General features: G+C 44.1%; 2 long non-coding RNA genes and 1 pseudogene across 2 annotated transcripts; 2 read left to right on the forward strand and 1 right to left on the reverse strand.

Moving 5' to 3' along the window:
- The first annotated feature begins 5,293 nt into the window (after nucleotides 1–5,293).
- Nucleotides 5,294–6,300, forward strand: LOC123164689 (uncharacterized). Its single transcript, XR_006482579.1, has 3 exons — nucleotides 5,294–5,516; nucleotides 5,702–5,950; nucleotides 6,185–6,300. It is a non-coding gene; the product is annotated as an uncharacterized lncRNA (long non-coding RNA).
- A 5,225-nt stretch (nucleotides 6,301–11,525) lies between these two features.
- LOC123168445 (uncharacterized) lies at nucleotides 11,526–14,697 on the reverse strand. Its single transcript, XR_006484355.1, has 2 exons — nucleotides 12,773–14,697; nucleotides 11,526–12,669 (listed from the first exon to the last, which is right to left on the reverse strand). It is a non-coding gene; the product is annotated as an uncharacterized lncRNA (long non-coding RNA).
- An 841-nt stretch (nucleotides 14,698–15,538) lies between these two features.
- On the forward strand, nucleotides 15,539–16,818 carry LOC123166156 (BTB/POZ and MATH domain-containing protein 2-like; annotated as a pseudogene).
- Nucleotides 16,819–22,046: the final 5,228 nt, after the last annotated feature.

Raw genomic sequence — 22,046 nt, forward strand, 5'->3', positions numbered from 1 at the left:
GGGAGGAGGACCTGGACGACGTTGTTTTCGACGAGAAGGCGGCGCCGTCGGAAGCTACCAGGTGGATGGCAGTGGCTAGGGTTCACATTGATAAACCATATAGCCAATACTGGTTCTTCAAGAACATGAGGTCAGCCTGGGATCTTGCGCATGATGTTAAGTTCCGCCCTCTCGAGGACAACCTCTACACGATGCAATTCTTCTGTCTAGGAGATTGGGAACGGGTCATGCAGGAAGGGCCATGGAACTTTAGGGGAAACGCAGTGGTAATTGAGCCTTATGATGGTGTCACAAAGCCTACAGAGGTGAACCTTGACAACCTCAATATATGGATTCAGATCCATGATGTTCCAGACCTTTATGCTCATCTAGTTGGGCCCCTTGCATCTAAAGTTGGGGAGGTTCTGTTCACCGAAACAGCGACACAGGACTTCGTGGGTAATTTCCACCGTGTCTGGGTCAGAATCAATGTCCACAAGCCGCTCAAGAACGCGGTGTCTATTATACGCGATGGCAAACGACAGATTTACCGGGTGAAGTACGAGCGCCTCCCGGACTGGTGCGCTGTCTGTGGTCATCTAGGGCATGTTTTTAAGGAGCATGGAGATGGGATACATCCTCCCTCGGCCCTGTATTTTAAGGACCTAAGGGCGACATGGAACATGCGGATTGGAGCCGGCCCTGGAGCTGGTCGTAGCAAGGAACGACGCGGAGGCCGTCGCGGCGGCCGGGGAGGACGTGGCAGGGGTCCGGCAAACACGGGACAGGAGCACTCAGAGCAGGACACGGATGGTGATGTGGATGCGGTGATGAAGGAAGCAGACGGGAATAGGAAGCGTCAGCCAGATGACCTGAATGTGCATAGCCAAAAAACCATCCCGCCTGCAGCTAACAACGCCCTTGCCCTGCCTCTGGCGATTGTGCCAGCGAGCCCCTCATCCAAACAGGAGCAGAAACGGCTTAGATCCAACCAAGACAAGAACAGTTTGAAGAAAAGTGGTGTTTCAGAAAAAACAAATGACGCAAAATCGGCGACCTCCCGCGAGGAGGATCGCCGGGCGCAATGAATCTGCTCTGTTGGAATTGTCGTGGTGCGGGCAAAGCCGCGACAATTCAGGAACTTCGCGATCTAGCGAAGCAATTTGCCCCGACCATGTTGTGCATAGTTGAGACACAAATTTCTAAGGCACGGGTCAAAAGTCTTGGTGATACGTTAGGTTTTTCTCATGCTTATGCAGTTGGTAGCACTGGCCGTAGCGGTGGTCTCGGCCTTTTTTGGAATGATGGAATAAATATAAATGTCTTTGGTTATTCAGAGTATCATATAGATGCCACTGTTAGTTCCCCGAACAGTATGGACTGGCGCCTCACTTGCGTTTATGGGGAGGCCCAGGTCGGAGAGCGGTATAAAACTTGGGACACGCTAAAATCTTTGGTCTCGGCTAGCCCTCTGCCCTGGCTGTGCTTAGGTGATTTCAATGAGGTCTTACATGCCCATGAACATGTCGGATCAGGGCAAAGGCGTGCCACCCAGATCGCTGGCTTTCGGGATGCGATGGACGTCTGCGCTCTAGATGAGTTGGGTTACCAAGGGCGACCCTGGACCTTTGAGAAGAAGACAGCGGGCGGCACATACTGCCGAGTGCGCCTTGATCGTGCTATGGCAAACAGTGATTGGGTTGCTATGTATCCTCATGCCACGTTATTTCATGAACATGCAGCCTCTTCTGACCACTGTCCCATCCGGCTGCAACTAGAGCCACGGCCTATTTCTAGCCAGGGGAGAAAGATCTTCCGGTACGAACTGTATTGGGAGAGGCACGCTGATTATAAAGCTGCTCTTGACAGTCTATGGGCGCAGGAACCAGGAGCGAATACTGTCGTCGATTTGAATAAGAAGCTTACAAACTTGTCCGTTTCTCTGACCCAATGGAGTGGCGCCATGATTGGGCAAGTGTCCAGAGAAATTAAGAAACTGAAGAAAGCCCTTGCAAACTTCCAGAATGACCCTCAGAGAATCTCGCCGTCGCATGCAGAGGTCAAGACGGCGGATCGGCTCGTCGAGCTTTATCACATGGAAGAAATCCTGCTACGTCAAAGATCCCGGGTGGACTGGCTTACGGACGGCGACAAGAACACAAAGTACTTCCAACGTCGAGCTAGCATGCAGCGACGGAAGAACCAAATAAAAAGCCTCCAACGTGACGATGGGTCGACGACGCAGGATGTGCCTGAGATGGCCAACTTGGTGAACTCTTTCTACAAAAACCTTTTCACCTCTGAGGGCACGTCGGGGATGAATGAGGTTCTGGATACTGTCCCGTGTAAGGTGACAAGCGAGATGAATGAAAACCTGACCGCTCCGTACACAGCTGAGGAGGTCAAGACGGCCCTGTTTCAAATGTATCCTACGAAGGCACCGGGACCAGATGGATATCCTGCTCACTTTTTTCAAAGGCATTGGGCCTTATGCGGTAATGAGGTGACAGATGTGGTTCTTCGGATTCTTCGGAGAGAGGAGAGCCCGGAGGTTATTAATGAAACTATTTTAGTTCTCATCCCTAAGGTAAAGGACCCTACACAGCTCACGCAATTCCGCCCTATAAGTCTTTGTAACGTTCTTTACAAGATTGCTTCAAAGGTTTTGTCCAATAGACTTAAAATCATTCTTCCTGATATTATCTCCGAGGAGCAATCTGCTTTTGTTCCAGGAAGATTGATCACCGACAATATCATAACGGCATATGAATGTTTGCACTTCATGAAAAGGAACAAGGCACAAAGAAACCGTTTTTGTGCAGTTAAGGTGGACATGATGAAAGCCTACGACAGAGTCGAGTGGAGCTACCTGGAGGCTATAATACTAAAGATGGGGTTTGCTCCCTCTTGGGTGGCTCTGATTATGAGAATGGTGAGTTCGGTAAAATTCTCAGTTTTATTCAATGGCAGCAAACTTGAAGAATTCCTGCCATCCAGAGGGATCCGACAGGGGGACCCAATTTCTCCATACCTGTTCTTGCTTGCAGCGGAGGGCCTTTCGTGCCTCTTAAAAACTACAAATGAATCATCGCACCTCAGTGGTATTCGAGTAGCTCCATCGGCACCGCCGGTAAGCCACTTGCTTTTCGCAGATGATAGCCTGCTGTTTGTTAAGGCCAGTGTTGACGGAGCAAATGAGTTGTCCTCCTTGTTAGACTCTTATTGCCATGCCTCGGGTCAGAGAGTCAACCTTTCAAAATCTTCGGTATTTTTCAGTAAGGGATGCCCAAACAATCTCAGAAACGAAGTAAAACAGGTACTCAATATAACCAACGAATCTCTATCAGAAAGATATTTGGGTATGCCCTCTGATGTAGGCAACAACAAGAATGGTACTTTCAAGTTTCTGAAGGACAGAGTGTGGAACAAAGTTAAAGGTTGGCTTGAAAAAATTCTTTCCATGGGGGGAAAAGAAGTTCTAATCAAATCAGTGGCTCAGGCCGTTCCGGTTTACTCGATGTCATGTTTCAAACTCCCTCGGGGACTTTGCGAGCATTTGAATTCTCTCATAAGGAAATTTTGGTGGGGCAGCAAGGATGCAAAGAGAAAGGCGCACTGGGTTTCGTGGAGTACCATGACTAGACCTAAGCAGTGCGGGGGCCTGGGTTTCCGAGATATCGAACTGTTTAACCTCGCCCTTCTCGCGAGACAGGCGTGGCGCATTTTATCGGAACCAAATACCCTAAGCGCGAGGATCCTAAAGGCCAAATATTTCCCAACAACAGAATTTCTTCATGCTGAACTTGGATCTTCTCCATCACAAGTGTGGAGAGCCATATTGGATGGGAGGGACACATTGTCACAAGGTTTAATACGTCGGATCGGTGACGGTCAGACTACGGAGATATGGCACCACAACTGGCTGCCGCGTGCCCACAATATGAGGCCGATCACGAGCAGGATCCCTAATCCACCGCAGCTAGTTGGTGAATTGATACGGCCGGATGCGTCATGGGATAGACAGACTATCGCTCAAGTTTTCCTGCCAACTGATGCAGCAACCATCTTCTCAATCCCTCTATGCACCAAGCATAGTGATGATTTCTGGTCTTGGGCTCATGAGAAAAACGGAGTTTTTTCAGTCCGTTCGGCGTATCGCATGCTAGTTACCACAAAACACAGTCGCGAAGCTTGGCTGGAGGGGCGCTCAGATTCTTCCAACTCTGAAGGTGAACAAAAGTCGTGGTCCAAATTATGGAAAATAGATGTGCCTTCAAAGGTCAAAATTTTCCTATGGAGACTAGCCCAACAGTCGATTCCGACAGCGGACGTGTTACATCATCGAAACATGTCGACAGTGGAAACTTGCGGGCTGTGCGGTGCAACAAGTTCCTGGCAGCACTCCCTTCTTCATTGCCATGTTTCTCATTCTGTTTGGGCTTTGCAAAAGCCGGAAATTTTTCAGGTACTAACCGAAACAACTGAACCAGATGCAAAGCGGTGGATCTTCTCCCTCCTGGACACGCTCCCGGTGGCGGAGTTTACACAAGTCCTGGTTACTCTCTGGGCTCTCTGGTTTTCCCGACGACAAGCTTTACACGAGCATATTTTCCAGAGCCCGTTATCAACCCACCAATTTATCATGAAGTACATACGAGAGCTCAATGACTGCAAGCCAATTCCGGTGAAGCACACCCCAGCAACCCAATCTAGTGCGAGGAAGCCTAGATGGATAAGGCCTCCGGAGAACTTTGTAAAAATCCGTGTTGATGGGGCCGTCAATAGAGCAAATGATGAAGGTTCTTACTGTGCAGTGTGTAGGGACGGAGAAGGCAACTTCTTGGGCGCGTCGGCCATCAGATGTGCCGGCCTCACTGAACCGGCTACGCTTGAAGCATTAGCTTGCCGGGAAGCTCTTGCGCTTGCTCAAGATCTCTCGTTATCCCATGTTATAGTTGCTTCTGACTCCAAAGAGGTGGTGCAGGATATCAAGTTAGGCACTGGTGGGATGTATGCAACCATTGTGAAGGAGATTAGAGAGACAATGGAGCTTTTCCATCAATGTTCCGTCATCTTTGAAGGACGAGAAACCAATCAAGAGGCACATAGCCTTGCTAAGCATGCTTTTGGTCTGGATCCGGGGCGCCACTTGTGGCTTTTAAACCCCCCCAGATTTGAATTGTATCCCTATGAACATTATTCAATAAAGTAAAGTGTGTTTAGACCTAAAAAAACCTAAAAAACAAATGTACGGTCGATAGGATGTGTTGGACTCAGAACAGAGGAGGCGCTCGAGGGAGCCAGGCACACGAGGGGATCGAGCGGTGGCGAAGCAAGACGAGTCGAGCGAGGGGAGCCGAGGTGCGTGAGTGGATCCACTGTCACGCGGTTCAGCTGATGCGTGCAAGGGGAACCGATCCAACCTGAGAGGGGATCCAGCGGATGCGCAGGATGCGGATGAATCAGGGGCTAGTCGATCTACCTGAGAAGCCGTGCATTCATGGCGATTGATGTGCCAATCCTTTCTCTGTCGAGTGGTACGTCTATACATTCTTCTTCCCCTGACACTCTCCGCTCATCCTCTCTACAACAGCATCACAACATCTTTGAGCATCACGCTCTGGTAGGATTCCATTCCATGTATTCGTTTTAGTTCATGTATGGTTCATTTTTGCACGAAGAAATTAGATATCCTCTCATACAAAAAAAATTGCGCGTACAGGTGATGTTACTGTGCTCAATTGATTTCATCTTGGATCTTGGCATTAGAATATCTTTGCTTAGCAGTTGCGTGTGCCATTGGCCGTCAGCATCAAGCCACCACGTAATTCCTCGCCTCCAGGCAGCCATTGCTCGTGACCAGTTCTGATGCCCAAGTGCGAGACCTTCCTCAACGTCTCTTTGCTCCAATCGCTGATCAAATTTGAAGCTGCCCGAGACAAAATGGTACAAGGAAGTTCTATGCTCCCAGGTAGACAGCAACATGTACATTACTACTCACGCACCCCTCTATTTTGGACGAACATAATTTTTATCCTGATTCTGGTTCATTTCCTTGGGAAATTCTTGGAGGCTCTGGTTCTGATATATTTGTTCAGGAATTCTTTACCTTATAATTTGGTATGGCTATTGCTTAGATATTATGGTGAAGAATGTATGTGTATCATTAACGCCGTGTATTGTTAATTATTGTTGTTGTCAATAGGAGGCAATAATCTGGAGGACTGAAGATGCAGGATGCATCCCTAGAAAGTGGAGATGCATGAGAAAGCATTGACAAAGTGAGAGATAAGACCTCAACTAGGATCATGTAAGGCAGCAGAGATCAACATCAAATCTGTTCATAAAATAGTATGTTTATTTCTAATCATGTTTTGGTTCTAAACTTCATATTGGTTTTGGAAAAGGGTTCCTGCTGGTTCAAGATCAATGTTACGAAGTGCTACAAAATCAAAACAAAAGATCATTACTTCCATTAAGAATAGGCAAGTTGAAGAAGGGACAAACTATTTACTTCAGATCATCCCCTTTTCAGCCTCCAAATCAAAGAGTTTGTGTTCTTTAAATGATTTTGTCTCCTTGCATACTAGGTTCCATTACCAAATGCAGTGGCAAAAATTGTCCGCGGTGGAGTCGAGGAAAGAGGCGGGAGGAGTGCAGGTGGTGGTGGGTTAGGACAGTAGTGACTGATGTTTCGCCGGCTCAAGGCCATCTCCAGGCGACGTCCTCCATAGCTATGATCCACTCATTGTCATCCACGCATCTACCTCTACTACAAATAATGATATGCATAATCACCTTTTTGGGTTTGTTCAGTCTTCTGCATGATAATAATTTAATTACTAAAACATGGATTAGTTAGTTGCATTTTTTGCATTTGTCTTTGGTAGGAATCTTTTTTCTGGTAGATGTGGTCCTAAATGATTCTATCATTTTTCCTAATGATTAACCAACTGTTGAGGAGTTCAGCATGGTTTATTATGTAATAAATTTTCTGAGAAACGTATCAGATGGCTAGCTTTGAAAATGTGAAACACAAATAATTGGCTCCTCTGTTTCACTAGCTAGCTCCAAGTGTATTGTTATGTCATCTCATGCCATGACATCCATTCTTTATTAAATTAGGTGATGTTATTGTCCAGAATGGTGCGACCTGTATCATTGTTTAGTGTGTTATTTAGTATGCCAAAAGTGCAGGGAGTTCACCCAAACAACGTTATATGGGGTTTGTACAACACAATTGCAACCTGAAATCAGTAAGACTACCACTACCTTAGGTTGATGCATGGCCATGATCTTTTGTTTGTACTTCAAATTACAACTTTCATTCTCCATCTTAATATTTACTTCTTTATGTAACTGAATTGTTTTGGGTCTGGGTTAGATTAAATATCTTGGTGCTGACGAGGTCGTCGCACAATTGCTGACCTGCATTTCCCACCTTTTCGTCCTAGAACACTTATTTTCTTTCTGCGGGGTCTTCAACACTTATGTTAACTTGCCTAACCCATCCATGCGCTATATATGTATTGGTATGGTAAAACAGTTTGTTTCAAACAAGTATTTTTCTCATTTCAGAAGGTAAACATTAGCAACTTTAATATTTTGTGCCTCCGTATATTTGCACAAGTTCTTATCATCCTGTTGGGAAAAACAAATGGGTGCGGCAACACACGCCATTACATCTCTGCGTCGATTCATTTCACTTAATTCTTTCTAAAGCCACTTCCTACATATTGTCAACAAGTCAATAACATTATCAGAGATTTCAGATAACAACAGAGAGAAATGAATGGGAGCAGGGAGAGGGAAAGCAAGATCATTGACCAGATCGAGGGGATTACCTGCAAAGGTGCTAGGTCTGGGGGAGACACCGGCATGCTGCATCACCCGTGGCAGCTGGATCGACCCTCCTGGGGAAAATTGTAAACCATGAAAAACACTTTATGGATTTGAACAAGTCGGTGTGTGCAGAATGCAAAATAATATCCCTACCAGCCATCAAAACATCATGATATCAGTACAACAACTGCACGCCGTAAAGATATTAGTCCTGGACCCAGCAAAAGGACTCAGATTTTGGTAGACATGAAACTAAGAGGATGGCCAATATATATTAGCTGAAAATTATAGAAGATGACAGTTATGTAAAAGGATAAATATTTGGTTTGCCTACATAATGGTTCAGAAGTTAATTCACTAGAAATGGAAATTAAGTTCTTCCATGTCTAAAAATTACTATCATTCAATAGGAAAAAATAGACGGGCGCATCAACACGCGCCATTCATGATCTAGTGATGTAGTACTAGGTGAAGGCATATGCATTGTTGTAGAACCATATTTTTGCTCGCCAATTCTATCAATTGGCAAAGAATCATCTTCTTGCAAAACTCTAGATTTTATCGCATTATAATCAGGAACTAACCCCTTATCATGCTCTTCAAGGCAAAGAGCACTAATCTTGTTATTTCGGGCTATATCCCTTTTTAATGTAGCCACTTCCCATTCTGTAAGGGATTGCTCCACCATACTTCTAGATTCTTTCGGTAGTGAGGTGTTGCCGAAATTATGCAATTGTGTAGAGGATGCTTTAATATTAGATGATGGCATGTGCACTCCTGCAAAATTTTCACTTATTCGGCTATGAGCATGAAGGTGCGGAGCCGAATTATGAGCATCTACAGTTGTATACGGTGCTGAAAAATTACTAACATGAGGTGTAGCATATGGTGGTTGAGAGTAACTGGCCGAATAGCTAGTAGTAGCATGGCCAATTCTCCCATCCGTCAGCAAGGTTGGATTCTCATGTTGCAAATTATTTGCCGGTGAATAAAAAGGTGAAACACTTTGTCGCATGATATTGGAAGTTCCAACACGAGGTGTTTCAACTTGATTAACCGAACCCATCATGTTGTTCATCGGCATATGGATTTATGTGGTTGCCGATGCATGAGGGTTGGGATACATATGTTGCATTATGCTAAAATTTTAAGTTGAAGCATGGAGATTACTTTGCATCGGCTGTCGCACGTAATTAGATGCATAATTGGTAAAACAAGGGCTAGCCGATACGTTATGCTCATTAATTGATTTAGCAACAACATATGATTTATTTTCATCTACATAAGGGAACTGGGTATTCGTATTACCTTTGTAGATTGCAAACCCTAGATGACGATCTCTTCGTAGCAAGAACGGGCTAGAGACCGTTCGAAGCTTCGTCCCCAGCGGAGTCGCCAAAAAGTGTGTTCTCACACGAACACGCCACCGTGTACCCTTGACGCCGGGGGTGATGCTCCGCATCTCACGTTGAAGGAGACCCGTCCGGAAGCCCAGTATGCAAGCAATCCGGCGGGCGCTTTTGTAGACCCGAAACCACACACACCCGGGAGGGACTCCGTTAGGGCGCGCGGTGGTTATTGGCTGCCCTAGGTCGACTTGATCGCCCCTAGGACCTTGTGGATAGCCGCCCTGCAACTAGAAGAACGGACGAAGAACGAGGAAGAAGAAAAACAAGAAAGAGATAAAAGTAAAGGTAAAAGATGATATATTGATATGTCGATTGTGTGTTGTTATTCAATCGGCCGTCACCTCTTACATATATATGAGACGGCTGGACTTTCCGTACAAAAAAAGGACTCAAATCCCGTCCAAAACATCAAAAGTTAACCTAACTCGGACTAGGAGGGCCGGAACTTCCGGTAGGTCCGGAACTTCCGGGCTAAAATTGCATCAAGTTGCCCTCTTGCACCGATCCTGCAGGTCGCATATGGCTTCGGAACGCGGTGGTCCCAAAAGCAAAGTTGTAGATCTTGCAATGGAGAAAAATTCTTCAGTTGATCACTTTTTCATTCGAGGTTATCTTGAGGTTGAATTCGAGCCTACAAATATGCAAATAATGTTAAAACTCTAGTTTTCGGGGCGTGTCCTCTCTCTGGCGAGAGAGGTGGACTCTAGTGATCTCCTATCTTATAGACGTGCACTCATGGTCTTCGTTCTCGGCCCGATCTTTATTTTCTCTTGGCAGGAGCGATGTTCTATGACCGGAGTGTGGGGGGTTGTCTCAACGGTTAGTCGGCTCTTTCCGGAGATGGCTCGGTGTGTTTGGTTCGTTAGTGTCCCGTCCGGCGGTTTCTCATTGCAGCAAGGCTCTGATCCTCTTAGTAGCCATGGAGGTAGTTTGTTAGGCGTGGCCTCTCCTGTTTTTCATGTTTGGTGTTTGGTTAGTGGCACTTCTGCCACTCGTCAGTGCCACTTTGTTTTCTTTCGACTTGCTTGTATGAGGATTTTCTCACCACTTTGCATTGGTTCAGCCGTTCGTGTCTTTATATATATAAAGGGAGGCGAAAGCATGTTTTCGTGTAGTATAGTGTATGTTAATCACAATTTCAGATCTACTATAGCAACCAAGGATTTGGTGATGGGCGAAAAAATTGGTTATCGCTTGAAACCGCGAATCTTGCAATACCAATGGAAAAACGATTTTTTTGAATTTGAATGAACAGCGCACATCACCCTTATAATTTCTGATAAGTTTTTTTTTATCATTTTTCATCTGTTTTGGTATCGTTTTCCACGTAAACTTTTACTCAGGCCAGGAGCCGGAAGCGATACTAGCCTGAACCGCACACGTCATTGGTAGAGAGGGGACACCCGCGATCATTCGGGGCGAATCGCAGCGCCCCTTTCATACTCTCCAAGCACTTTTTTTTTGAGACATCTCCAAGCACATGCATGTACTCAAGAGACTAGCGCGCGCCCCCTGAACTATGCCTCGCTCTCCGGTGAGCTCCAGAGCTCCAACAATTGGAGTGGACACCCGCTGCATGAATCTTAGCATTGTGTGGTAGATAACTCACCCGTAGGTACCCATTGTTAGCAACCACATTGTGTGAGACGTAGCCACGCCCCTGAAACTATCGGAGCCGGATCCTCTGATTCGCGAAGGGAAGTCACAGGAGCTACATTAACCTAGGGACTGTCTATTTAGCATTTGATTGTTTTTTAATTCGAGAACATTCAAATTTCCGGAAAAATAAACAGCTAACACCTGTATGTCCAAAACCTTCCACCCCTACAACTGTATGTTTTGTATTTGAAAGAAAACGGTTCGGGCTAATCTCTGACAGGTCAGCAACACTCCTATTCCAATTCATTTAAAAAAAATACTCCTACTCCAATTGTTCGCTCTCTTCACCTCTTGCATGAACAAATTAGGAGGATCTTTCTTCATCTACAAAAGGGACAGATCAATAGCAAACTGTAAATCTGGGAAATTACATGAACTTTGCAAGCTCCATGTAGCAATTAAAATGACATGAACATGGAAATTACACTAAAATTCTGACGTGGTTTACATGTAAGCATGTAAAAACAGTGTAAATACAAGACATATCAACATCAGCTGTAAATCTAGGAAATTACATAACCTTCGCATGCTACATGTAGCAGGAAATTACTCTAAAATATTGAGGTAGTTCCAATGTAAAATCTAGGGTAATTTCCAGAAACATTCAGTAGCAGAAACTAATGACAATGCAAGTAAAAACGGATGACACTGAAAATACCCAAGAGTTACACTGAAAGTGACCAAGATTTACAGTGTAAATCCCCCTATAAATTACATAGTACATACACAGTAATTACACTGCAAGCACACAAGGAATTACACTTGTAAAAACTGATGAGACTACACTAAATTACAGTGTAAATGAGCAGGAATTACAGTGTGAAACCCAAGAATCCAAAGCTTGTAATTACAGTGCAAGTGACCAAGAATTACATTGTAAAACCTCTATAAAATACATTATACATACAATGTAATTACACAGCAAGTACCCATGGCTTACACTGTAATACCCAAGCTTTACGATGAAAGTGCTTACAGTGCAATACCCTCGAAGAATACAGAAAAAATACACAGGGAATTAGAATGAAATTATGCAGGGATTTGCAGTGATGAAGCTATGCGGTAAAACCCCAATAAATTACAATAAAACTTCAGAGCTACTTCACTATAATTTACAGTGTTAGTTCCGAGGATACACTTGGAATACCCCAACTATTGGAAGCAAAAATACATAAAGTACAACTGTTTAAGTACCCAGCAAAATTCATCTATATCTAAACGGTTTGTTGCTCAATATTATGTTGATACTGGCATTTTTTGTTCAAATATGCCAGATGAGGAGCATGATAAAGACAGCAACTGAAGATGATCTATTGAGATTGTCTCAGGAAGAACTCATTCTAAATGTGAGTTACACATTTGTTTCAGAATATGTTGAAAGACACTATAGGAACATTCTAAATACATAAATAATAATAAAAGCTCACAACAAATATGTCGCAGGACACATTTTCTATCACCGCACTTCTACATTCCGATATTATATTCAGTAAAAGCAAAATTCAAATACCACAGAGCTACCAATCTGAGAAAAGCACAACTATAGAAAACAAATTGCCCTTTTGCTTGCAGGTACACTCAGGAGATGGGCCTATGAACATGGAAGCAGATGATAATTTCCTTTCAAGCATTTTACGTTCTGAAATGACAAAAACACAAGGGCCACCCAAAGAAAATACACAAAACAAAATCAAAATAGTACAAGAAAAGGAAAACACACTTGATTCAAATAGAACTTCAAAAGAGATTTGTCAAACCCTCCTTCATCACCAGATAGTTCCTGCAAAAATATATTAAAAACTCAACAGACTAAAATTAAATAAAACAACCTCAATAACTAAGAACAATAAAATAAAGCTAGATAAGAAGAAAGAAATAACTACCGTAGACATAGGATAAGAACCATCTTCCGCAAAGTCGTTAGGCACAATAGGTTCACCCACAGAATCTGCATTGTCAAGAGATGATACTAACCAAACGTCCAGATGAGAGACTTTCTGTAGCCTACTCATTAAAGTAAAACATATAAACAGAATACATGAAGGAGGAAAAAGAAAAGAAGTAAAATAGTAGAACAAAATCTCCATACACTTCATTAAAGAATACACATGAACAGCTAATGTAACACTATTTACTAGACAAATCTAGAAAGAACACAAAAACAATCATCAACCTAAAACAGGACCTCTGCTCAATACTACTGCAACGGAGACACACTAGCACAAGAAAAGAAGAAAATAAAAAAGCAAGAAAATACATGAATTGCAGTCCTAAAAGCATGCTAATTACACAGCAAAATCAGAGGTAAATCAACTGTGACAAATACGTTGTAAGCCGTACAACAATTACAATGTTGAAGCATTCAAATTACAGTGTAAATCTGCAGTAAATTACAGTGTAAGCCCTCCAATTCAAAGGTAAAATCCACTGTAATCTACCTCGCAAATACCTACAACAAATACAATGTCGAACCATACAAATTATAGTGTAAAACTATGGCATACTACAGTGTAAGCCCAGACGAAGAAGCCAATGTAATCTATCTGAAGCATATAACAATTACAGTTCTGAAGCATATAAATTACAGAGAAAATCTAGGGTATATTACAGTGATGAAACATTTGAAAGTAATCTATCTGACAAAAACTGAAAGCCCTACAACAATTACAGTGCTGTACCATGCAAATTACAGTGTAAAACTGGGAACCATGCAATAATTACAGTCCTGAAGCATACAAAATACAGTGAAAATCTGGGGTATATTACACTGTAAATCTGGGGTTAGTAAACGAAAATGCAATTGTAGGCATATACAGTGCCATCTGGGCTAGAATACACTATAATTTTAGGGTACATTACACTGTAATTAGAATAAAGAAGCATGGGGATCACACTCCAATTATGGGATACATTACACTGTAATTCTGAGGTATATTGCACTGACAAAAATAAGAAAAATCCATGGACTAACACTACATCAGCACTGCAGGCCTAGTACACACTAATTCATTGAGATTCAGGAACCAGGGAAACTGAACACCTACATCTAACAAGAAAAATTCATGAGGGATTCAGAAACTACAAGAGCAAACATGTGCAGGTAAGACACATAAGGAGCCAACAATTCAGAAACCATAATAGAGCAGGAAACTTAAACAAATAGCACCTACATCTACATCACAAAGGGCCGGGCCAAAATCAAACTAGGAAGGGCAAACAAATTCAGAGGAAGGATACACAAATTAGCTACTACATCCACATTGCATAAGCCAGCAGAATCCCAGGCCAAGCCATATACAACTACATCTACCGATAAAAATGCAGGCGGAATAGACACCCAGGCCTGCAGAAATAAAATGGACAGGGGAATCCACCACTACAACTACAACTTCGCCTACCTCTACATCTACAGCAGAGGAAACAAATCAGCAGGGGTGAAAACGACCACAACGACCAGATGACCTAGAACACCCGATGACTTACAGAACAAATCACCCATCTCAGGCAAGTAGAAGGGGAGCAAAATGGCGGACTACAACATGGCCGCAACATGCACCTGCCACGGATCCAAACAAGAAACTCATCCTAGATTTTGAAGCTACACAGCCACAACACAAGCAAAATCATACCGGGGAGGGCGAGAGACAAGAACAACCGACCGCGGCAGCCAGGGATCAAAGAGAAAGGGAAGAGAAATCAAGATCGAGCGGTGGAATATCTCGGAATCGACATGAACAGAAGGAATTGCCTCCTCTGCTCCGCCACTCGAACTCTTTCTCTCTCCCCTCGGCATTATCTAAACAGAGCCACCAAATGAAAGAGGAAACGACACCCACTCCTAAATACAAAAAGGAAAAAAAATCAATAGTGTCGGGCCAGGGCGACGGTAACGGGCTGAGACACAAAACCGCGCCCGACAATAAAACCAACCGGAACAAAACAGAACCTAGCGCGAATCTCCGCACGAAAACGGACGAACATAGATTTGAATGACAATGAATTGGAAAACACTCAACTGTAAAATAGCAAATCCGTTAACCTAACTTCCCTTCCCTCTAGGTCAATAAACAGTGCTCGTCTTAATTTTCAAAAGACTGGCTTCAGTTTTTACAAAATCAACTTCTATTCGTGACATACCAATTTCAATTCTCAAAAGACTCATTTCGATTTATTTTTTTTGAACTCATTTCACTTTTAACAAAAATCTATTTCAACTCTTTTCTACACAAGAAGAGTACTGTAGCTCCTGACTTTCCTCGTACAAGTCAGAGGATCCGGCTCCGAAACTTTCCCCAATCCTCAAGCCTGAGCTCGCTCACGAACACGAAAATCAGCGGCGACAGAGATTTTGGATCGGTGCGGCGGTGCGGCTGAGCAAAGGCAGCGGCTGGGCTGAGGTACGGCTCCGATCCACGCCCCCTTCTCCCCGGTCTCCTCCCTCCCTCCCACATTTGTTTCCCGGCGGCGCGTGCGGATAGCGGGGAGCTCCAGCTGCGGGGAACGCGGAGATCTCCGGCGGCGGGGCACGCATCTCCCCGGAACGGGGAGCGCCCCTCCTACTCCGTCGAGCGTGGCGGGGAACACATCTTGCTCTGTTCTCTCTCTGTATGTGGCCTAACTTCCGTCTCTGTCGATTTTCCTTCAGCTAGCAGGGAGAAGCAATGCTGGTAGCACCGAACCGGCGAGGAGAAGTAGCAGCGCACTCTTCGTCTGCGGTGGACAACATCGCCCCCAGCGGCGGGTCTTCGCCGGCCGCGTCGGCCATCGTCGCGCAGGCTGTTTCCGGGTCGCACGTCGTCAAGATAGACGGCTACTCCCGCATCAAGGGGCTTGGCAACGGCAAATACATCGCATCGGAGTCTTTCACCATCGGAGGCCATCGATGGTGTATGCGCTACTACCCAGACGGCTGTCAGACTGAAGACGCATATTGGATATCCATCTATCTGCAGCATAGTACTGATCCAACTGATGCTAGTGAAGTCAAAGCAGAGTTCAAGATGAGTTTGCTTGACCAGGACAGGCAACCAGTGGCATTGCGCGGCAGATGCATACACACCTTCTCCAGCAAAGAACGTGCCTGGGGCTTCCGTCAGTTCATCAAAAGAAAGGACCTGGAGGAATCCCCTTACCTTAAGGATGATGTTTTCAGCATCAGGTTTGATGTCACCGTGTCAAAGGGGATCTTCACCGAGCCAATCCTACCCCATGTGGTGGTGCCACCGTCTAACATGCACCAGCATCTTGGACAACTGCTCTCGGCCGGCGAGGCGGCCGATGTTACCTTCGAGGTCGGAGGCGAGACATTTGCCGCGCACAGGTGCATACTCGCAGCTCGTTCGTCGGTCTTCAAGGCGGAGCTCCTCGGCCCCATGAAGGAGAAGACCGCAACTCGCGTCTGATCGACGACATGGAAGCCATGGTGTTCAAGGCTTTGCTCCACTTCATCTACACCGATTCGCTGCCCGCGATCGACGAGGGCGACGTGGCGGCGATTGCTCAGCATTTGCTGGTAGCGGCTGACAGGTATGATATGGAGAGGCTGAAGCTAATCTGCGAGGGGAAGCTGTGCGATCACATCTGCAAAAGCACGGTGGCGACTTCGCTGGCGTTGGCGGAGCAGCATGGCTGTGGTGCTCTTAAGAAGGCATGCTTGAAGTTTCTGACGTCTGAAGGTAACCTGAAGGCAGTGATGGCATCTGATGGATATGAGCACCTGAGCAACAGTTGCCCATCTGTTCTCTATGAACTGGTCGCCAAGCTTGCTCCTTGATCTCCTTGAGTCTAAACCCCACAAGATCTGGATATTTATTCTGCTATTTATATTTTCAGAAGTGATGATAATCCCACTACTGGTAGTCTGTTAAGGACGGTAAAGTCTATGTGAAAACCAATGTTGCTTGCGTTTGCTGCATCTGTTTGAGCCCAATCGTACTTTCTACAAATATGAAAACGCTTTAGAAAATTCTAAACATAAATTTAGAAAATTGAAAATGTGAGAAATTATTGTTTAATCTTTGTGTTCTGAAAATTAATGGAAAGATTTAGAAATCCAAAGGATGAATCTCGGAAAAAAGGAAAAGCCTCAATTTTTTTAATTATTAGATTTTCCATCAACATAGCCGATCCAAGCCCGGGTAAAGGAGGAGGGTTGTGATAGGTTTGGCGAGCCAACGTAAAAACTCAGCCACTCTTATGGAGATGAAATCCAAAAGATTTTCGTTGGGGCGTAACCCTCTCAGCGACGCGTCACATCGGAACCCGGGTGTGGTGGAAAATAAGCAAGGGCCGGGCCGTCATCCCTCAGGTGGAGCTCCATATCTTGATCCGGATACGGTGGCAAATGAGCGAGGATCGGGCCGTCGCATCCTTAGTGGCGCGCTACATCGGCGCCCGGATGTAGTGGAAAATGAGCAAGGGTCTTCGCATTTGACTCGACGAGTGCGAAGGGTAAAGAAGCTAGCCGATCCTAGGAGGATTCGCTTAGGTAGCTGGAACGTAGGGTCTCTCACAGGAAAGCTTCGGGAGCTAGTTGATGCAGCGGTGAGGAGAGGTGTTGATATCCTTTGTGTCCAAGAAACCAAATGGAGAGGACAGAAGGCGAAGGAGGTGGAGGATACCGGCTTCAAGTTGTGGTACACGGGAACGGCTGCAAACAGAAATGGCGTAGGCATCTTGATCAACAAGACCCTCAAGTATGGAGTGGTAGATGTCAAGAGACGTGGGGACCAGATTATCCTTGTCAAGCTGGTAATTGAGGACTTGGTTCTCAATGTTGTCAGCGTATATGCCCCGCAAGTAGGTTACAATGAGAACACCAAGAGGGAGTTCTGGGAAGTCCTGGAAGACATGGTTAGGAGTGTACCGATTGGTGAGAAGCTCTTCATAGAGGAGACCTCAATGGCCACGTGGGTACATCTAACACAGGTTTTGAAGGGGCGCATGGGGGCTTTGGCTATGGCATCAGGAATAAAGAAGGAGAAGATGTCTTAAGTTTTGCTCTAGCCTACAACATGATTGTAGCTAACACCCTCTTTAGAAAGAGAGAATCACATCTGGTGACTTTTAGTAGTGGCCAGCACTCTAGCCAGATTGATTTCATCCTCTCGAGAAGCGAAGATAGGCGTGTGTGCCTAGACTGTAAGGTGATACCTGGAGAGAGTGTTGTACCCCTGCATAAGCTGGTGATTGCTGACTTCCGCTTTCGGATTCGTGTCCAGCGGGATAAGAGTGCCAAAGTCGCTAGAACGAAGTGGTGGAAGCTCAGGGGGGAGGTAGCTCAGGCGTTCAAGGAGAGGGTCATTAAGGAGGGCCCTTGGGAGGAAGAAGGGGATGCGGACAAAGTGTGGATGAAGATGGTGACTTGCATTCGTAAAGTGGCTTCGGAGGAGTTTGGAGTGTCCAGGGGAAGGAGAAGCGAAGATAAGGATACCTGGTGGTGGAATGATGATGTCCAAAAGACGATTAAAGAAAAGAAAGATTGCTTCAGACGCCTATACCTAGATAGGAGTGCAGACAACATAGAGAAGTACAAGATGGCGAAGAAGGCTGCAAAGCGAGCTGTTGGTGAAGCAATGGGTCGGGCAATATGAGGACCTCTACCAACGGTTAGGCACGAAGGAAGGCGAAAGGGACATCTATAAGATGACCAAGATCCAAGAGAGGAAGACGAGGGATATTGGCCAAGTCAAATGCATCAAGGATGGAGTAGGCCAACTCTTGGTGAAGGACGAGGAGATTAAGCATAGATGGCGGGAGTACTTCGACAAGTTGTTCAATGGGGAAAATGAGAGTTCTAACATTGAACTGGACGACTTCTTTGATGAGACCAGCATGCGTTTTGTGCGGCGAATCCAGGACTCTGAGGTCAAGGAGGCTTTAAAAAGGATGAAAGGAGGCAAGACGATGGGCCCTGATTGTATCCCCATTGAGGCGTGGAAAGGTCTCGGGGACATAGCGATAGTATGACTAACCAAGCTTTTCAAGCTCATTTTTCAGGCAAACAAGATGCCAGAAGAATGGAGACGGAGTATATTAGTACCCATCTTCAAGAACAGGGGGGTGTTCAGAGTTGTACTAATTACTGTGGAATTAAGCTGATGAGCCGTACAATAAAGCTATGGGAGAGAGTCATTGAGCACCGCTTAAGAAGAATGACAAGCGTGACCAAAAATCAGTTTGGTTTCATGCTTGGGAGGTCGACCATGGAAGCCATTTTCTTGGTATGACAACTTATGGAGAGATATATGGAGCAAAAGAAGGACTTGCATATGTTGTTCATTGACTTGGAGAAGGCCTATGATAAGATACCGCAGAATGTTATGTGATGGGCCTTGGAGAAACACAAAGTCCCAGCAAAGTACATTACCCTCATCAAGGACATGTACGATAATGTTGTGACAAGCACTACTAGAGAAAACTCTAGCAGTAGCGCGGGTAAAATGCCTATCAGTAGCGCGCGGAACCGCGCTACTAGTAAGGCGCTACAGCTAAAGGTTAGCAGTAGCGTGGGTTAGACCACGCTACTGCTATATCGACTTAGTAGTAGCGCTTCTACCAGCACGCGCTATTACTATTATTCTGTATTTTACTTCTTTTTTATTTCATGTTGTATTCATACACCTTCATACAAGTTTTCATATCGCGGCAATTTAGAGATTTTTTTACATCATAATGAGTTATTACATCACTGGGAGAAAGAATTGTGGACTAGTTTCAAGTGGATGGACATCCACTTGAAACTAATCCGCGGTTCTTTCTCCCAGTGATATAATAAATATCATCATCATCATATCATTAACAACTTATCATCATAATACATCATTGTCATATAACACCTCCTCATGATCATCGTTTTCATCAATGAGACATCACATAGCAAGTTGGTCACTAGTCATAATCACAACTACTCCTCATCATCAACTCTCATAAACATATTGTACCTCATTGGACCTACTACATTCTCTTAGGACCTACTATATTCTCTTAGGTAAAATAGCATAAAACAAGATAGCCCCTGACTCTCCATTATGGAGAATGGAGATTATCCTGTCTCCAATTCTTGCCTTTCACACAACATTGCTTCCAAGAACCTCCGTCCATGCATTTTTTTCATTCTTTGATTATCATGTGTTCACTGGTTTTAGAAATCTGGTATGGACAGGTGAGATTCGTAGGATGACCTGGCTGTATGTTCAAAACATCAAGGCGACCATTCTGATACATCAAATGAGGCACACAATCCATCGGGATTTTCTGTTGAAAAACATAGTAATAACTTCATAGTTAGCAATGATGTACTAGTTTTAGAAGTATGCAAAAGATGCACAGATGTCGTAATAGTAAAAAATCTTACCAGGGCATCTCCATCGAAGTTACCGTGGTTCAACACGTGCACTAGTGGCACGTATTGACCATAATTTGAAGGAGTATGATAATAGGTATTGTAATTCTCAAGGTCAGTACAAAATGCGACCAGATGATTTTTCTCCTTATAAGTTAATTCGGAGCCATCGGTGTAGTGGGTTTTGTCTACCATCTTCCGCACATTGTTTGAAGAATGAAAATAAGCTGTCAATGGAAATAAGCTGTCAAATATTTTGAAATAAACAATATAAATTAGTTAATAACTATGTTTGAGAAACTCACATAGCGGTAGAATCAGAAGCGTATCAACAAGGACCCAAATGTCCATATTGTCTTGCTCGATGTCAGGATCACCAAGATCCATGGTGATAATCATATCCTCATAAAAACCATACATCTTACAAAGTGCTTCCCAATTTTGGCAACCAAAATGGGTTACGCTTTGAGAATTGTACAGATTTACTTCAAAATCCATATCATGATGGGTCCTTAGGTGTATTTTCTTTGTTTCGAAATTTTCATGGTCTTCAAACCCATCCTCTCCAAGACATAGCTTCTTGCATGGCATGGGATGAGCTAGTCGAAATGTAAAAGATGAAAATTACACGTTGAAATAGTTGAAGTCATGCTTAATTACGAAATGCACACTTGTCGTCATTGCGTACCGTTTCAACATCGAAGGTCTCCTCGAGCTTAATGCTGAAGCGCCGATCTTCGTCCAGGTGATGCCTGTCGCACAGACCTCGGTCGTCGTTGCACCAGTCGCACTCCTCCGGGAGACTTTCGTCGTCCGAGTACGACATTTCCTATGTTCATAATTTAAAGATTTAACTTGTACAATTAAATATATGTACTACAAAAACTAAATTAGATCATTATTATTCATCATGGGTTGACTATTGGTCTGTCGAGTCTTTTCTTGAAAACTCTCAGCTCACGTGGATTCTTCGGCCTCGACAGACTTAAAGTCAACCCGAAATATCGTTTAATTATCTTTCTAGAAAATCCAGGCCACTCGATATTTCCTACATATTCTAGCACAAGTCATGCCAAAATTAACGGAAAATTTCGGCATGACCTTTGCTAAAAAAGGACATATCGAGCGCCTAAAATTTGCCGGAACGGATATTAATTAACACTCCGGCAAAACATAGGCCACTCGGAGGTGTAACCTACAAACATGACCGGCCACTTGGGCAACCACATATCCTAATTGAGCAACACAAGATATACATGTTTTTATCTACATCATATCTTACAGGACTCATATTGACATGAAGATTTGGCTGGTCTCACCTCGAGGTCGGAGGGGGTCGGTGACGGGGACGACGGCGGGGATGATGGAGGGGCTCCTAGATTTCTGTTTAAGTTATCACTAATACATCCCGAATAGTATCGACGACGAGGATGCGGGATAGGCATCGTCGACGTCGGTGCGGGTATAATTGCTTAAACTAAAAAAATAACAACAAATGTGACATGTTCAACTAGTTCTATTAATTCAACTAGTTCTTACTAAAAATAAACTTACTATAAATAAAAATAAACTAGTTCTTTCTAAAAATAAACTAGTTCAACTAGTTATATTAATTTTTCTTACTAAAAATACATTAGTTCTATTAATTCAACTAGTTCTTACTAAAAATAAACTAGTTCAACTAGTTTTATTAATTTACTTACTAATTATTTTAAACACTTACTAAAAACAGTAAAAAAAACTACATTATACAATAGTAAAAAAACTACAGTAAAAAACAGAAAAAAAAGAGATGGAGGGAGGAGGGGAAGGGA

The sequence above is a fragment of the Triticum aestivum genome, chromosome 7D, assembly GCF_018294505.1.
Source record: "Triticum aestivum cultivar Chinese Spring chromosome 7D, IWGSC CS RefSeq v2.1, whole genome shotgun sequence".
In the NCBI taxonomy this organism is placed as follows: domain Eukaryota; kingdom Viridiplantae; phylum Streptophyta; class Magnoliopsida; order Poales; family Poaceae; genus Triticum; species Triticum aestivum.